Raw genomic sequence first — 15,348 nt, 5'->3', positions numbered from 1 at the left:
GAAAAAATTACTTTTAAGTGTCAATAGGACTCCAAAGCTAATTAAAAGTGAGGAATCAGTTTATTGTGAGCTGCTCTCAGAGACCTTGGAAACTTAAATGGACTCAATTAATATTTGATTAAGAATACACATACACATATATATGTATGTATGTATATATACATGTGTGTGTTATATGTATATTTACTGGTCAAATGAGTACATATAACTTTTCAGAGAATAAGAAATTGAGAAGGAGATGAAATCTATAGCATGGTCATTCTGTAGTAGGGAAAACTGAACAGAAGTAGTTTATTGGTAAATATTCAATATTAGTAAGTATACTTAAATGAAGCAAGTAGTGACAGGGATGAAAGCACATGGTGATGCTTGACCCTAACTCTTCAGAAAAGGCAACAATAAGTCTTTCTGCTAAGAATCTGAAGGTAAAAATACGTCTCAACTTTCCTAACAGAAGTAGCTTGATTATAAGCACAAAGACAGCAAGTCTGAAGTCTAAAATGTATCCTTGTTCTTTTATTTGAAAAATAAAAAATCATTGTAGCTATGAATTATAAATTTCAGATTAACAGGTGAACTTACTTGTGTTTCCTAGATGGACTCTGAATATCATTATGTGTCTTTACATGATGGAGGCAGAGGAACAGCACAGTGACAAGTTGGGGATGAGATAGAGGAAGAGACAACATGGAGATGAGAACAAAGATCAAGGGGAAATAGTTTGTGTCCTAAGAAGTTGAAGAAATGAAGAAAAATACCAGAGCCCAAGGAGAGAGTGCAGGTCTGTGCCATTTTGTTCTAGCCTATGCCTTTAGGAACTTTAAGGGAATGAAGTCTGGCTGCTTAAAGCTGCCTGTTTTGTGGAAGTGTGTTATTGCAGCCTAAGAAATGAATACAATGACGAACATAACACATGAATTGGAAAATGTCCTTGTTCCAGCTAGCTGAGTGGCTGTAATTCTGCATATTATGCTGTATAGAGGTAAATTAAGGTTTAGAAAGTAGGTGGGCAGTAGCTGTTGGAACTGATAAAATTACTGAGGGTAACCTTAGCAGCTTTGATGGAATAGTACCAGGTAATTAATTAAGATGAGCATGGCAGGTCTTCCTTCCTCAGAATCCCAACCTCTTATCAACACGTCTGACCACCCAGATGAGATTAAACTTCAAAAATGTATTTTATTTTCATTTACAAATGTATGTGTGTTTGTGTGTGTATGTATGTGTGTGTGTTTGTCTAAAAAAACACATGTGTGTGGGTGCCCACAAGGTCAGAAGAGAATGTTAGATCCCTTGCAGATGGCGTTTCTGACATTTGTGTGTGGACCTGAGTTCAGGTTGTCTGGAAGAACATAAAGAGCCTTTAACCAAGGAACCCTGCTCTAGCCCCAAGATGATGATTTTTGGTTACATTATTTCATGGAAACTACAGTTGGATCTCTATAGTATTTGCCAAAATTTTGAATTATTCTTTAAAATTATGGATTGGGTAAATAGGATTCATGTTATAGTTGGTGAGCATGTAAGTTCTTATAAAGAAAGTGGCTTCTCCTAATTTTCTAGATTTGAAGAGCAATTCCTTTAAAAAAAATATCTGGCATACATCGATAGTTTTATATATATATGTTTATATATATATATATATATATATATATATATATATATATATATCTGTTATAAATATATATTTCAGATCATGATACTTCCAAACCCAGATGAGACACCTCCCAAGCCTTTCCTCACCACTCCCTGTGGGTGCCAACCTCAGTGAATTTACATCTGACAAACAAATGAGGAACTTTTCCTCATTACACAAAGGCAACATTATAGTCTGGCTGTCAAGCCCCAGTTTCTTTGATGCACTCAGATGTGGGGCAGATGAAGATCATCCAGGGAATCCAGCTGCAGCGACAGTCTCAGGGAGTCCTCCCACAGTTGGTTGAAATCCCAAACGCTTATCACAAAAGCAAGAGAAACTCGATAATGACTTGGCAGCAATGGGCCAGCCTTATTCTTGCTAGAACAAGAAAGGGATTGACATACCCTTCACACGATCAAAAGGGAAATGCAGAAGTTTTCTTTTCAGCTGAGTTTGGTCAGATAGTGTGAGGGGCCCTGGCAAATAATTTCTTAGAGTCTATAAAATAAAGTTGAGAAAGGAAAGAAAAGATAGAAAAGAATGGGGTATTTACTTACTGAAAGGAGCAATGAAACTAATCCTCTCTGAAAGAGTAGAACAGGAGGCTACCATGCCAGGTACTTAAAATGTGTGCATCAGAGACTATTTCTAGAAAATGCTTGATAGGTAGTTGGCACAGTCAGCACCAAAAGTAACAAAAGTCTGTCATGTTAGTTATCATAAGGTAATTAATTAAACTGATAATGAAATGTATGTTCTCAAAAGTAATACAGGTTCTATTAAAACAAAGTAAATGAGATGCAGAAGGGGTAATTTCCACAAATGTCCACTCCATGGACCCAGCCACAGTTAACAGCCTGATATACAAAAATCACAGAAGAGCTGATGAATTTTTAGATGCTCTTTATTTATATTTTTGTTTGTGTTTTTTATTTTTTATTAGATATTTTCTTTATTTACATTTCAAATGATATCTCCTTTCCCGGTTTCCCCTGGGGGGGCGGGACAAACAGACAAACCTGTTTCCTCCACCTTTTTCCCCTTCCTGGCCCTGGCATTCCCCTACACTAGGGCATAGAATCTTCACAGTACCAAGGACCCGTCCTCCCACTGATGACTGACTAGGCCATCCTCTGCTCCTCCCACTGATGACCAACTTGGCTATCCTCTGCTATACATATGCTGCTGGAGCCATTAGTCCTACCATGTATACTTTTTGGTTGATGGTTTAGTCTCTGGGAGTTCTGAGGGTACTAGTTAGTTCATATTGTTGTTCGTCCTAAGGTACTGCAAACCCTTCAGCTCCTTGGGTCCTTTCTGTAGCTCCTTCATTGGGTACCCTGTACTCAGTCCAATGGATGGCTGTGAGCCTCTACTTCTGTATTAGTCGGGCACTGTCAGAGCCTCTCAGGAGAGAGCTATACCAGGCTCTTGTCAGCCAGCACTTGCTGGCATCCATAATAGTGTCTGGGTTTGATGATTGAATATGGAAAGGATTCCCAGGTGGAGCAGTCTCTGGGTTGTTTTTGTTTCAGTCTCTGCTCCATAGTTAATCTCTGTAACTCCTTAAATGGGTATTTTGTTCCCCCTTCTAAGAAGGAACAAACCATCCACACTTTAGTGTTCCTTTTTCTTGAGTTTCTTGTAGTTTGTGGGTTGTATTTTGGGTATTTTGAGCTTCTTGGCTAATGTCCACTTATCAGACAGTACATGCCATGTGTGTTCTTTTGTGATTGGGTTACCTCACTCAGGATGATATTCTCCAGATCCATCCATTTCCCTAAGAATTTCATAAGTTCATCGTTTTTACTAGCTGAATAATACTCCATTGTGTAGATATACCACATTTTCTGTATCCATTCCTCTGTCAAGGGACATCTGGGTTGTTTCCAGTTTCTGGCTATTATAAATAAGGCTGCTATTGGACATAGTAGAGCATGTATCCTTATTACATGTTGGAGCATCTTCTGGGTATATGCCCAGGAGTGGTATAGCTGGGTCCTCTGGTAATACTATGTACAATTTCCTGAGGAACTGCCAAACTGATTTCCAGAGTGGTTGTACCAACTTGCAATCCCACCAGCAATGAAGGAGTGCCCCTCTGTCACCTGAGTTTTTGATCTTAGGCATTCTGACTGGTGTGAGCTGGAATCTCAGGGTTGTTTTGATTTTCATGTCCCTGATAACTAAGGATGTTGAACATTTCTTTAGGTGCTTTAGATGCTCTTTAATTCAGTTCTCTTATTTAGTAGCAGCAGACAATGAGGTTCAAGCAAAGCCATGGAGACCAGTCTACACAACTAGTGAGAAAAAGCTCTTGTGTTCTCAGATTACCTGTAAACACAGATTATTCACCAAGTTTCCTGTCTTCAGCTACCAGGGAAATTTGTCAGATAATCTGAATCTACTCTTAAGTTTACTAAAACATAGAGAACTGGGGCTGGAGAGATGGCTCAGAGGTTAAGAGCACTGATTGCTCTTCTGAAGGTCCTGAGTTCGAATCCCAGCAACCACATCGTGGCTTACAACCACCCATAATGAAATATCTGAAGACAGCTACAATGTACTTACATATAATAAATAAATATTAAAAAAAATAGAGAACTGAAAAAACATCTTTAAAAAGGAGAAGAGTAATTTGATTAAATGGTCAGTCTCAGAACTCTTCATCCTTACTTTGAAACTAAAGGTAAAAATGTCAATAGCAATATCTACCTGTATCCTGTGAATTTTTTTTGTTGTTGTTGAACACAGAAGTATATTTTCAATTCTCTCTCTGGAAAATCAAATTATAGGTTCTGAAATATTTGGCCAATTGCTCTGTGTTTACCCTGTCTTTACAGCACACCCACAGAGGGCTATTTTATGCTAAATAATACCAAGACAGTTTTAAATTTCTCCGAGATATCTACAATTTCCCTGAATATTGATACCGTTCCCTTTTAAGGAATACTTACAAAATATTTTTCCTTAGAGTTTATAACAACTATATTTAGCATCTATTTTTTTAGGAAGACTCTTTTAGTACTGTGACAATCCCCAAAAAGTTACTCAGGCATTTTATATTGTCTAAACCCATTCTGAGACTATTTCTCTTTTAAACATGCCTCCAATTTCCCTCTTGAATTTCTGCCTTCTTAGCTTTTCAAGGTGAAGTAGTGCATAGCAGAATATACGTACATATAGGTGTTTACTCTTACAGAGCTACACACTGTGCTCAATATACTCTGGAGTATGTGGATGAAGAATCTGTGTACACATATGCATATGGCATATGCATTTACACGGATCACACATGTTTGATAAGAAGTGCGGTTGGACTTAGATTTGGAAACAAATCTTGTCAGCCATGTGATCTCTGACCACTCATTTAACTTAGAACCTTAGTTTCTCATTTATAAAATGAGGATAATAATGACTAACTTAAAACCTTGTCTTAAGAGTTAAGGAAGATGATCAAATAGAATGCCTATGATGACAGAGTGCCTGGTGTGTCATAGGTTTCAAAAAATGGCAATTGGTATCACCATCATTATTATTTTCATACAGGGTTTCATGTGCTTCAGGCTGGCTTCTCATCTGACATGTATCAGAGATTGACATTGAACTTCTGATCCTCCTATCTCTGCCTACCAAATCCTAGGATTGTAGGTATATGAAGTGCATATCATGAGGCAAATCAAACACATGCCTTTGTGCATGCTAGTCGAGCATTTCCCTAATGGAGGCTGAGAATCTTCAGGCTTAGAAGCTACTCATATAAACACTATCTTTCCAATGAACTAAATAATATTGTAGATAGAGAATATTTTGTGTATTGTATGGAGGTATCACCTGCCAATAAAAAAGGCAATTGGCCAATTAGCTTAGGCAGGAAATAGGAGGTTGGAGTTCTGGTAAGGAAAGAGAACACTGAGATAGAATCAAGTATGGGAAGATATTCCACATAACATTGATGAAGACTGTCTCTTGAACACAAGGAGAGGTAACTAGACACATGGCAGGACTTAGAATAGAATAAATGGGATAAATGAGTTACGAGCTAGTGGGAATGAACCAAAATTTTTGGCCTAGGCATTTATTCATAAGTTATTCAATCTCAGAGTTGTTATTTTAGAAACTTGGGCAGGAGTGAAAAGCCCACGATTACATAATACTGAATAAAATATGCCCCATTTGTTCTCTGTGTTCTGATTTCTGTCTATCAGAAAACACTTCCTTAATACAATTTACTGCTTATAAACTCTTTCCTGCAGCCCCATTTTTCTCAAGAATATTATTTTTTGTTGCCTCCGTCTCTCAGATAGTGTCACTTTGCTATGACCCACTGATGGCTTCTTCTACCCATTGATATGTTGTTCCATTCAAGGTTGTGACCTGTTTTGGAACCATTTGAAGTAATCTGTTCTCTGTGCCTTAGAATCAACTTCTCCCACAATATGTTGCCACTGGTTACATTTTTATAAGTTGACCCAAAATCACAGTTGAACATAGATTAGGTTGTCATGCCTCTGAAGTGCTTGCAGTTCTAAACACTTTCCTGGACACTTTCTCTTTGTCACTTGATGCTTAGAAGAGCATGTCAACAGTGAAACTTATCTGGAAGCTGAATATGATATAGCTGATAGATTTAGGTGTCATGTTACATACCAGACAGTAGTGTTGCTTGATAGAACAGAACATTGTTTGACTCTTTGCCAAAAGACACACTGAGTTCACTAGAGCTGTCTAGCTTCTTCTGTATCAGAATGTCATTCTCTAGCATGCTAAAAATGGATCAAGAGGCCAGGGTTATTTTTAGTTTGAAAAGCTTCATTTCTGTCTTATAGGCTAAATAGATCTTTATTGAAAAGCTGCTCTAATTTAGTCTTGTTTTTAACACTTGCAAAGGGAATAAATATTCAGTGGTTTGAATGATGGTTCCCTGCAACAATGAAATATTTAAATGCTCTTCTTAGGAGCATTAATCGACCATAATGTTTCTTTTTGGCATTCATGATAATTTCCCATTAAGTGGGAGTCATCTTTTAAAGCTACATGTAAAACTCACAGAGTTTTCATTTTAAACTTTCAATACTTAGAAATGAGCTTTTCTTCAGTTTGTCCATAGAAATATTTTCCTTAGTTGTTATATGAATATGAATCACCTATAAATGAGAATTAATTTTATGATTAGCTTTGGGATAAAAAGCTAAATTACAGTTACTTGCATGAAGTATTTCTTAACTAGAGAAATGATAATTTGTTTTCTTTTCTCACTAACCTAATCATTGCTTAATGTCACCTAATATTGTGGAGTAAATGCCAATTTTTCAGTATTCTAAGATGATGAGAATTTATTAAATATACCAATTCTGTTTGGATAAAATTGAATCTTATAGATTAAACATAGTAATCTGATACTACACTTGATCTTAGCCAAAGGCCAAGAAGCGATAGTAATCTGAGATAATCAGTAACAAATTTTTGGAGAAAAATTGTTAACTCCAAGAGAAAGATGGATTTAGATGGTTACTCTGAACAGAACAGCAAAGGCCAGGAAAAAGATTATTCATTGTTCAAGTGATGGAGTAATTTTCCACTAAGATAATGTATAAGTAGAGAAGAATAATATTTTAAACTAAAAGTTATTATTATTTTTTACTTTTCCAGGCAGTATTTCTCTGTGTAGTCCTGTCTGCCCTGGAAACCACAGATCCTCTTGCCTCTGCTTCTTGGAATGCTGGAATTAAAAGTATGCATCACCATGTCTGTCTCTTAAATTAATTCTTACGGTAAGATTAGAGTTCTTTTGTTCTCCATATACATAGACCTTGAGGAATTCAATTATACAGTATGAATGCTGACCTAGGACTGTACCAGAATGGTGCTGATATGGTTCATTATACTTTTCTATCACAATTAACCTTTTCCAAAATGGGAAATTTTACTGAATTAGTAGATTTTAGTTGAGAAATCAGAAGCCACTTTGTTTATTTCAACAGGTTTTGCTACTGAAATTGTAAATTTAATTATAGTTTTCTCTGGGATTGACTTTGTCAGGAAAGTCTACCCATACTTGCCAGTGGCCCGGTGACCTAGATTCTTTTAGACTTTTCATTTAATTATGTGTATGTTTATGTGTGCAATGTGTGTGTGCATGTGTATGATGTGATATGTATGATGTGAATATGATGTGTTTATGTATGTGACATGTATGTGTATGATGTGTATGAGTATATGTATAAACATTACATGCAGAGGCCAGAGGAGGGCACTAGATTCTCTGGAGCTAGAGATAAAGGCACTGTGAGGTACTTGACATAGGTACTGAAAACCAAGAGCAATACATGCTCTAAACCACTGATCCATCTCTCCAGCTCCTGGAAGGGATTCTTAAATGCTCATCTGGAAGCTTTCATAGTTCTGAGGAATCTCTAAGATGTAGCTATCAGTTGTTACACGTGAAACACCATGGTGACTCATTTGGAATTCTTTGTGGAGAGACTCATGTTTGCCTGTGTGTTTGGTTGCTTCCAGAAAAGAAAAGAATGCCCTTTTTTCTTTGATACCTTCTTTGTTTTTGTGCTAGTTTGTCATACTCAGTTTCAGTCTGAAGCAGACCACCAAAAGGGATTCTGGATGATAAAAATTAATGGTATCCTTTCTTTGAAGTAGACAAAAGGTAAAAGATGGGCTGTACTGATGTCAGTCTAAGAGTCATCCTGGTATTATTCAAACTTGGCCAACTCAGCCTCCACATACATTCTACAATTCACACTGAGAAGCAGTAGGATGTGATATTATTGTGTCTGTTCTAACCATGTTCAGTTTATCACACTTCTCTATGAAGTGGACTTGAAGTTCTGAGAGCCACCCTGTTTCTGGGTGGCATCCATTCTTTTTATATTACTCAGTTCCAATTCCTTTTTGATATCTTACAGCTTATAGACTGAGGCATAAGAATAAGGCTCACCCTGACTAATAACACATTTTATAAGATGTAGAAGATAGGGAATGGCAAAATATGGTTATTACATATAACCATATTAGTTTCTTCCTCTTACTAGTCATTCCTTTCCTCTTCAGGAAGCACTTTCTGTGTCTGGTCTTGAGTTTTTCCTGATGAGGTAATTGTAAAATTTAAGTTTTAAAGACTAGAAGAATAAAAGCCTTGCCTTTATTCCTTTATTAGCCTCTGATACTGGACACATGAATACTTGAGAATATTCCAAAAATTCCTTGAGTCCTACCTTTCTTAGGTAGGGTTTTTTTTTTTTTCTTCTTCGGCTGATGTTTTGCTTTAATAATCATCATCTCTGGGCAGTGGTGGTGCACGCCTTTAATCCCAGCACTTGGGAGGCAGAGGCAGGCAGATTTCTGAGTTCGAGGCCAGCCTGGTCTACAGAGGGAGTTCCAGGACAGCCAGGGCTATACAGAGAAACCCTGTCTCAAAAAAATCATCATTATCTCTACAATTAGTACAGAAAATCCTTTATTTCCTGGTGGTTTGATGGTATAAAAAACTCAACATTATATGGTATAGTTTAATCTGTAAGTTCCATTTAGTTTTAAAAATGAAATATCTAAGCCTATAAAGTTAAAACATTGAAAAGAAGAATACAAATTCTTGTGATTGTCTCCTTAAGGGTAACAGATTGAGGCAGGAACTACCTCCATTTCTAGCTCCATGTTTTGGTTCATGTGCTTTTGACTTTGGGGGAAAGATAGTGGCTACTAGTTCAGAACACATATAATCTTGAAAAACAGTACTTCCATATGGTACTTTATAGCTGTCTGCTGCAAGCCAACTCACACTGATGTGGTATACGATTAGCCAAATGGATTACACGATTGTAAACCTTCCTCTCATTCCTGGATGGTATATGTGTTCTTTGGCTGCAGGTGAAGTTGAGTGGCTATCATCAGAGAAAATCAAACATTCCTTTAGCCTATGGTTAGTAGTTAATATTTATATTATATATTATTAATATTATATTATATTTAATATTATATATGCCATTTTTATATATTATATATTATAATATTATAAATATGATATATATAATTAGTAGTTAATATTAGTAGTTAGTAGTTATCAGTAGAGCACCCAGGGAAGAAGATTAATATCTATGTTTGTTTTGGTGAAACATGTTGCTCATCTTCTATGATGGAAATTAGTCAACCCGGTTCTACGATTCCTTGGAGAATGGCACCAACAAATTGAATCAGCATGTTAGGCAGCCAGCAATTGTGGTAGCAAGAACAGGCTTGTTTAAGGGAGAGCTATATATATTAGCAAAATGTGTAGTGTCTGTACCTGACGCCTTGACTGTTTTGTTAGTGAGTCCATTGGTCACCGTAGAGTGGCTAGAGACAGAGGGTCCTTAGTATCAACAGAAGACTTCTCTCTGCTTTAGGATCATGAAAGTGCTTTGCAGGTGACATCTGCTTGTAAGCAGTAACCTGAAGCACGATTTCAAATTCTTATCCATTTGCATTTGTATTACTTTTTATTTTCAATCCCTTATGCTTGGTCCTTTAAAATCTGAAGACAAACAATGGCTATTATCCATTGTTTATTGTGGAGCTCTCTTTTGAAAACAAACAAACAAAAAACAAATAGAAGCAGCAGTTTTGGCTGCAAGGAAGATCTCTTTCTCTATCCTTCTTAAGGGCGACTGCATCTGAGGACTAATGTTATAGACATCAGTCATAAACAATTAATACAAGATTGTTGGCCATATCTGAAACCAGAATTGACTTGTTTTGCTTTAGTCACTTGATCATGAACCCCTCGCAATTCTCAGGTGTAGTGTCAGATATAATTGATATTACAGACTGCTGGTTTAAAGTATGAATTTTTATGTCAGTTCAAATTGTACCCAAAGTCTTATTTTCTGTGTTGGTTACACAGAAGGAAAATAAATGCCAAGGCCATATGAGATTTCTGAATCCTCCTCTTGAATACACATTCCTAGGACTAACTCAGTTTTATTTGTAGTTGGAATACAAAGCATCTTCCCAAAGGTTTGTTGTGGTGTTGAAGGCTTGGTCCACATCTGGCATCACTGTTGAAAGGTGACTGTGTCCTAAGTTCATCAGTGGACTAATGTATTGATGAATCTAGAATTGCTGAAATGCTTAGGATGTGGGACCTTATTAGAGGAATCATCATCTAAGATGTTGCGTGGGAAGAATGGTCTCTGGACTCTTTTTCTTCCTCATTCTCTGCTTCTTGGCTACTATGATGAGAAGCTCTGCCCCATCAGCCCCACAGTCTGCTGTCTATCATGTCCTGCTCTATCACAGAGGCCCCTTAAAATGCAACCTGGGAACATAGACTGAAACCTTGGCCACCAGGAATCCATAAAGAATATTTCCTGCTTCAGGAAGGTTTCTCAGTTTGTCAGAGCAAGAACAAGAAAAGCACCAGATTCCTTAGACGTTAATTATTTTTGCTATGTATTTAGAGAGAGCAATGTTACTTTCATACTGGTTGGTGATGTTTCACTACTGCATATACTTATTGAATATAAAATACCTATTTATTTTGGTGATATAAAAAAGCTTTACCTTTGGCAAATATGTCTATTATGATTGCTGATTCCCAGTCTGCAGCACCATCCTTTCAGAGAACCGTCATTTCAATCTTGATGAAAGACAATGATTGACTTTTTTCTTTTCAGCTTATATTGCTAAACCAGTAACCAAAGCAGTGAAAGTAGTGTATCAAAGCCGCAGACTTTCTCCTAGGCTTTATTTTTTAGAAATTCTGTAACTTTAACTTTCATACTTGGGTTGTAAGGTTTTTAAAGATTTAAAAAGATATTTATTTATTTAATATGTATGAGTGTTTTGTCTGCATGTATGCCTAATGCCTATAAAGGCCAAAAGAGGGTGTTGGATTCCCATGGAACTGGAGTTATAGATAGTTGTGAGGGCTGGAAACTGAACCTGTGGCCTTTAGGAGAGCAGCCAGTGGTCTTAACCTTCTTTCCAGACCCCAGCCTGTGATTTTCCTTTCCTGTCAGTTTCTGTGTTAGACTTTCATGGCTTTCGCACTGTTGCTCATTACTAGTTTACTTTGTCTTTTTGTATAATGGATGTCTCTATTTCAAATCTTTCTTGATTGCCCGGCTCTGTACTAACTGACTTATGACCTTTGTTTACACATTCTATCATCTGTGTAGTTTGGGAGCCAGTTTTGATGTATATTCCTACTCATTATGAGTCTGACTTCCCTTTTCTTTTTCTGTCCCTACAGTGGATTTTGTGAAATTCATCTTGCTAGTACTGGATGTTTTCATATTACTATAAATGTTTTTGAGATTTGTTCTGGCACATAGTGAAGTTACCTGGAAAATGATTGGTTGTTCTGTATCTTGTTTTTAATCTTTGTTATGAAGGATCTGGCAGCTAGTTTTTTGCACTCTATGGATGTATATGCATATTCTTCCCACAGTCTTGCTTTTCCCTCTGACTGTTGAGAAGAACTGTACTTGGTTCTGAGAGAACTCCAACCCTTCCCCTCCCTCTTCCAATGCTCCTGGGTTGCTCTTTTTGTTATTGTTATGTGTTAGTTATTTGAAACTTTCACTTAGGAGTTTGGTGGATTCTGGTTGCTTTCTGTGCATTCTTGATAATATTCTTTCCATCTCCACCAACCCCCTGTCTTCCAGCCCTCTGGCCTCCAATCTCCCATCCCTACTAAGCTCCTGCCTTCCATCCCTACTAAGCCCCTGTCTTCCAACCCTCTGACCTCCTGTCTCTCATCCCTACTAAGCTCGTATCTCCCATCCCTACTAAGCCCCTGTCTTTCAGCCCTCTGACTTCCTGTCTCTCATCCCTACTAAGCTCCTATCTCCCATCCCTACTAAGCCCCTGTCTTCCAGCCCTCTGACCTCCTGTCTCTCATCCCTACTAAGCTCCTATCTCCCATCCCTACTAAGCTTCTGTCTTCCAGCCTCTGACTTCCTGTCTCCCATCCTTCTGACCTCTTGTCTTCCTTATCTGTGCTTTTCCTAGTTTTATGACTTTTGGTTTGCTTCATGTTCTATCTGTGTGACCATCCAATGGAGACTATAATTACAGGTTGTTCATTTTCATGCCCAGAGACTTTCCTCATAGAAATTCACTAATCAGGATTTGGGTAAAGGCTGGAGGAGTAGGAATCCATGATTTTTGAGGATCTTTCTTTGTACAACTCTTTGCTCTTACACTCTGGCTAGGAAAATACCCCCTTCACCAAAGACACGTGAGCAGCTAACCAAGGAGTACACTGTAACTAAAATGATGACATCAGCATGTAACTCACATGTTGTGATAGCTTTCAGACTCAGGGTGCCTCCTATTGTCACAAGTCTTTCCTGCAGGCCAAGGTCTGGCTAGCTGAGTTAACTCTTCTCCCCTGGATATGAACAGACACTCCCTGTGGGCCTCCCCCTTGGGATCCTTGTCCTTGGCTGTATGCTGATGTCTGTTTCCTGTAGTTATAACTGTACACTTCTTACTCTACCCACATTACGATCCTTGCTTTACTCATGTGAATTGAAAGTGGTTAAGGGTACTGGTTGTTCCACAAAAGGATCCAAGTTCAATTTCCAGCACCTACATGGCAGCTCACACCTATCAGTAACTCCAGTTCCTGGGGATCCAACAAACACATGTAGGCAAATCACCTATACATTTAAAATAGAAATATCCAAAGCTCTTTATTCACAAATACTGACCCTCAAGTGAGTCATTCTTGTAATGGAGTAGTTGGGTAAGTATATTTTGATGTTTAAAAATCATTTTAAATTTCAGAGATGAATTTCACTGCAAACATTATGACTTCAGTTGTTGTGATTTAAGGACTGCTGGACATATTACTAATATTTTCCTTTTTATTTGCACAAGTTCTTTTATAATCTCAAACTTTTTGAATATCATATATATGGTAATATTTTCTCATTTGTTCTTATTTTGGTTATATTTGAATATTTAGAAATTCTTACATGGTGAGAACCATTAATGTTTCCACTTAATGTCCTTTCTCTACTATAGTTCCTATGCATGAGTTCATCTTTAATTCAGAAAACTGAGAAATACATTAAATTATTTTTGCTGTATTTAAAAATATTTTGTATTTCCAGATGTTAGGGTGCTGTGTCATCTCTCATCCTTTTCTCTTATTGTGAAACTACTACTTGATTTCAACAGAAAGAGACAGAGCAAGATGTTGCCTGAGTAAAACCCTTTGACTATATGTTATCTACAGAGACAACAAAGGGAACAGTTATAAAGACCATCTTAACAAGAGCCAAGAAAGCCAGGAAAGATACAAGAGTGCTTGTTTTTTTAATATAGTAAAATGGAAAGATTATTATAGAAGGCAGGAAGGAAAGACAGGTATTACCTCTCCCCACCTCGAAGTATCCCAGAACACTGAGAGATACCGTCCTGTGAGAGAGATGGAGATTTAAATATAGGCTATAGATTTAAAAGCTAGTATCAGGCCCAACCAATGAAACCAAGTTTTCTACTAAACCCCACTGGTTTTATTTCCAGACAGGCTAAAAAGTGGTGGAATTGCTCCAGGAAGATGCTATTTACAACCACTGTCCCTCCCAAGTCTTGTGTTACAAAGCTTGGAGAACTCCACCCACTGGGTACCAAGGCAGAAGAGCTAGTAAAAGGTTTTGTCCTAAAGTCCAGCACCAGGATTTTCACAGTAACACCAGCACTTGACAGAACAGAAGGAGTCCGCACTAACAGAGCCTCTAGGCCAGATCCAGCATTAGGCAGAGCCATGTCTACCTTCTAGAATGAGTCAAGTTTGAGCTGGACTAATTTCTAATCTTGGAATGAACCTGAGTTTTACCTGTCCTCTCACTGTGACTGTGAGCTGTGCAGGATCCTGCATCCAAAAGACTTAAGCACAGTCTTTCTTATTATGAACCTAGGTGGCCATGGGACTGACTTTATCAATGTTTCTTCTTTTCCAGCATGATTGTGTCCTGTGAGAACCCATGTACTTGATAGGAGTAAGTGCAAGAGTGGTCTGGAGCTTAGGTGTAGAATGGTAGAACTTAATATTTGAAAAAAATTTTTTTAAAGATTTATTTGTTGGGTGCCTTTTTCCGTCCAGCGGAAATAAGGAGGCAACAACGAGCTCTTCTCCATGCAGTTTAATCAGGAACCTTCACTTTTACTTTTTCTCTAGCTAGCTTCTTTTATATTCTTCTATATCTTTTCTTCTTCTTCCATCTTAGTGATTACATCTTTCTACTTTCTTCTTACTTATTCCTATTTCCTACTTACTCCTATTCCCTACATCTTGCTACATACATCTTACTTCTATTCTTATCCTTACATCTTACTTCTACCCTTACAACTTCTATCCCTACATACTTACTCCTAATTATCATATCCAGCCCCCAGCCCTTGTGGGTTAAATACTTTCCCTGGTCCCAATCAGCATCGGCTACGTGGCAAAGCATAATAGGCTGCGGGAAAATCATGCCAGCTTGCATCACAAACTAGAGGCACTCAGCTTTTCCAACTAAGGCTTGTTTATCTCAATGCTCTCTGCTCTGGCAGGAGACCAGGTGTTCAATATATATGTATATAGGGTGGCAGCTGCGGCTCCCCACATTTATTTATTTATTATATATAGGTGCATTGTAGCTGGCTTCAGACACACCAGAAGAGGGCATCAGATTTCATTATGGATGGTTGTGGGCCAC

General features: G+C 37.7%; 1 long non-coding RNA gene and 1 pseudogene across 1 annotated transcript in view; one reads left to right on the top strand and one right to left on the bottom strand.

Moving 5' to 3' along the window:
• Nucleotides 1-775, top strand: part of LOC116097720 — a 42,941-nt gene extending 42,166 nt beyond the window's left edge. Inside the window, exon 3 of the long non-coding RNA XR_004121532.1 lies at nt 596-775. This is a non-coding gene — a long non-coding RNA (uncharacterized LOC116097720). The remainder of the gene's footprint in view (nt 1-595) is intronic.
• Nucleotides 776-6,962: 6,187 nt separating this feature from the next.
• Nucleotides 6,963-7,076, bottom strand: LOC116097942 (annotated as a pseudogene).
• Between the last annotated feature and the right edge of the window lie 8,272 nt (nt 7,077-15,348).

Source organism: Mastomys coucha, unplaced genomic scaffold, assembly GCF_008632895.1.
Source record: "Mastomys coucha isolate ucsf_1 unplaced genomic scaffold, UCSF_Mcou_1 pScaffold2, whole genome shotgun sequence".
NCBI lineage: Eukaryota > Metazoa > Chordata > Mammalia > Rodentia > Muridae > Mastomys > Mastomys coucha.
This window is presented reverse-complemented; position numbering and strand designations above follow the sequence as displayed.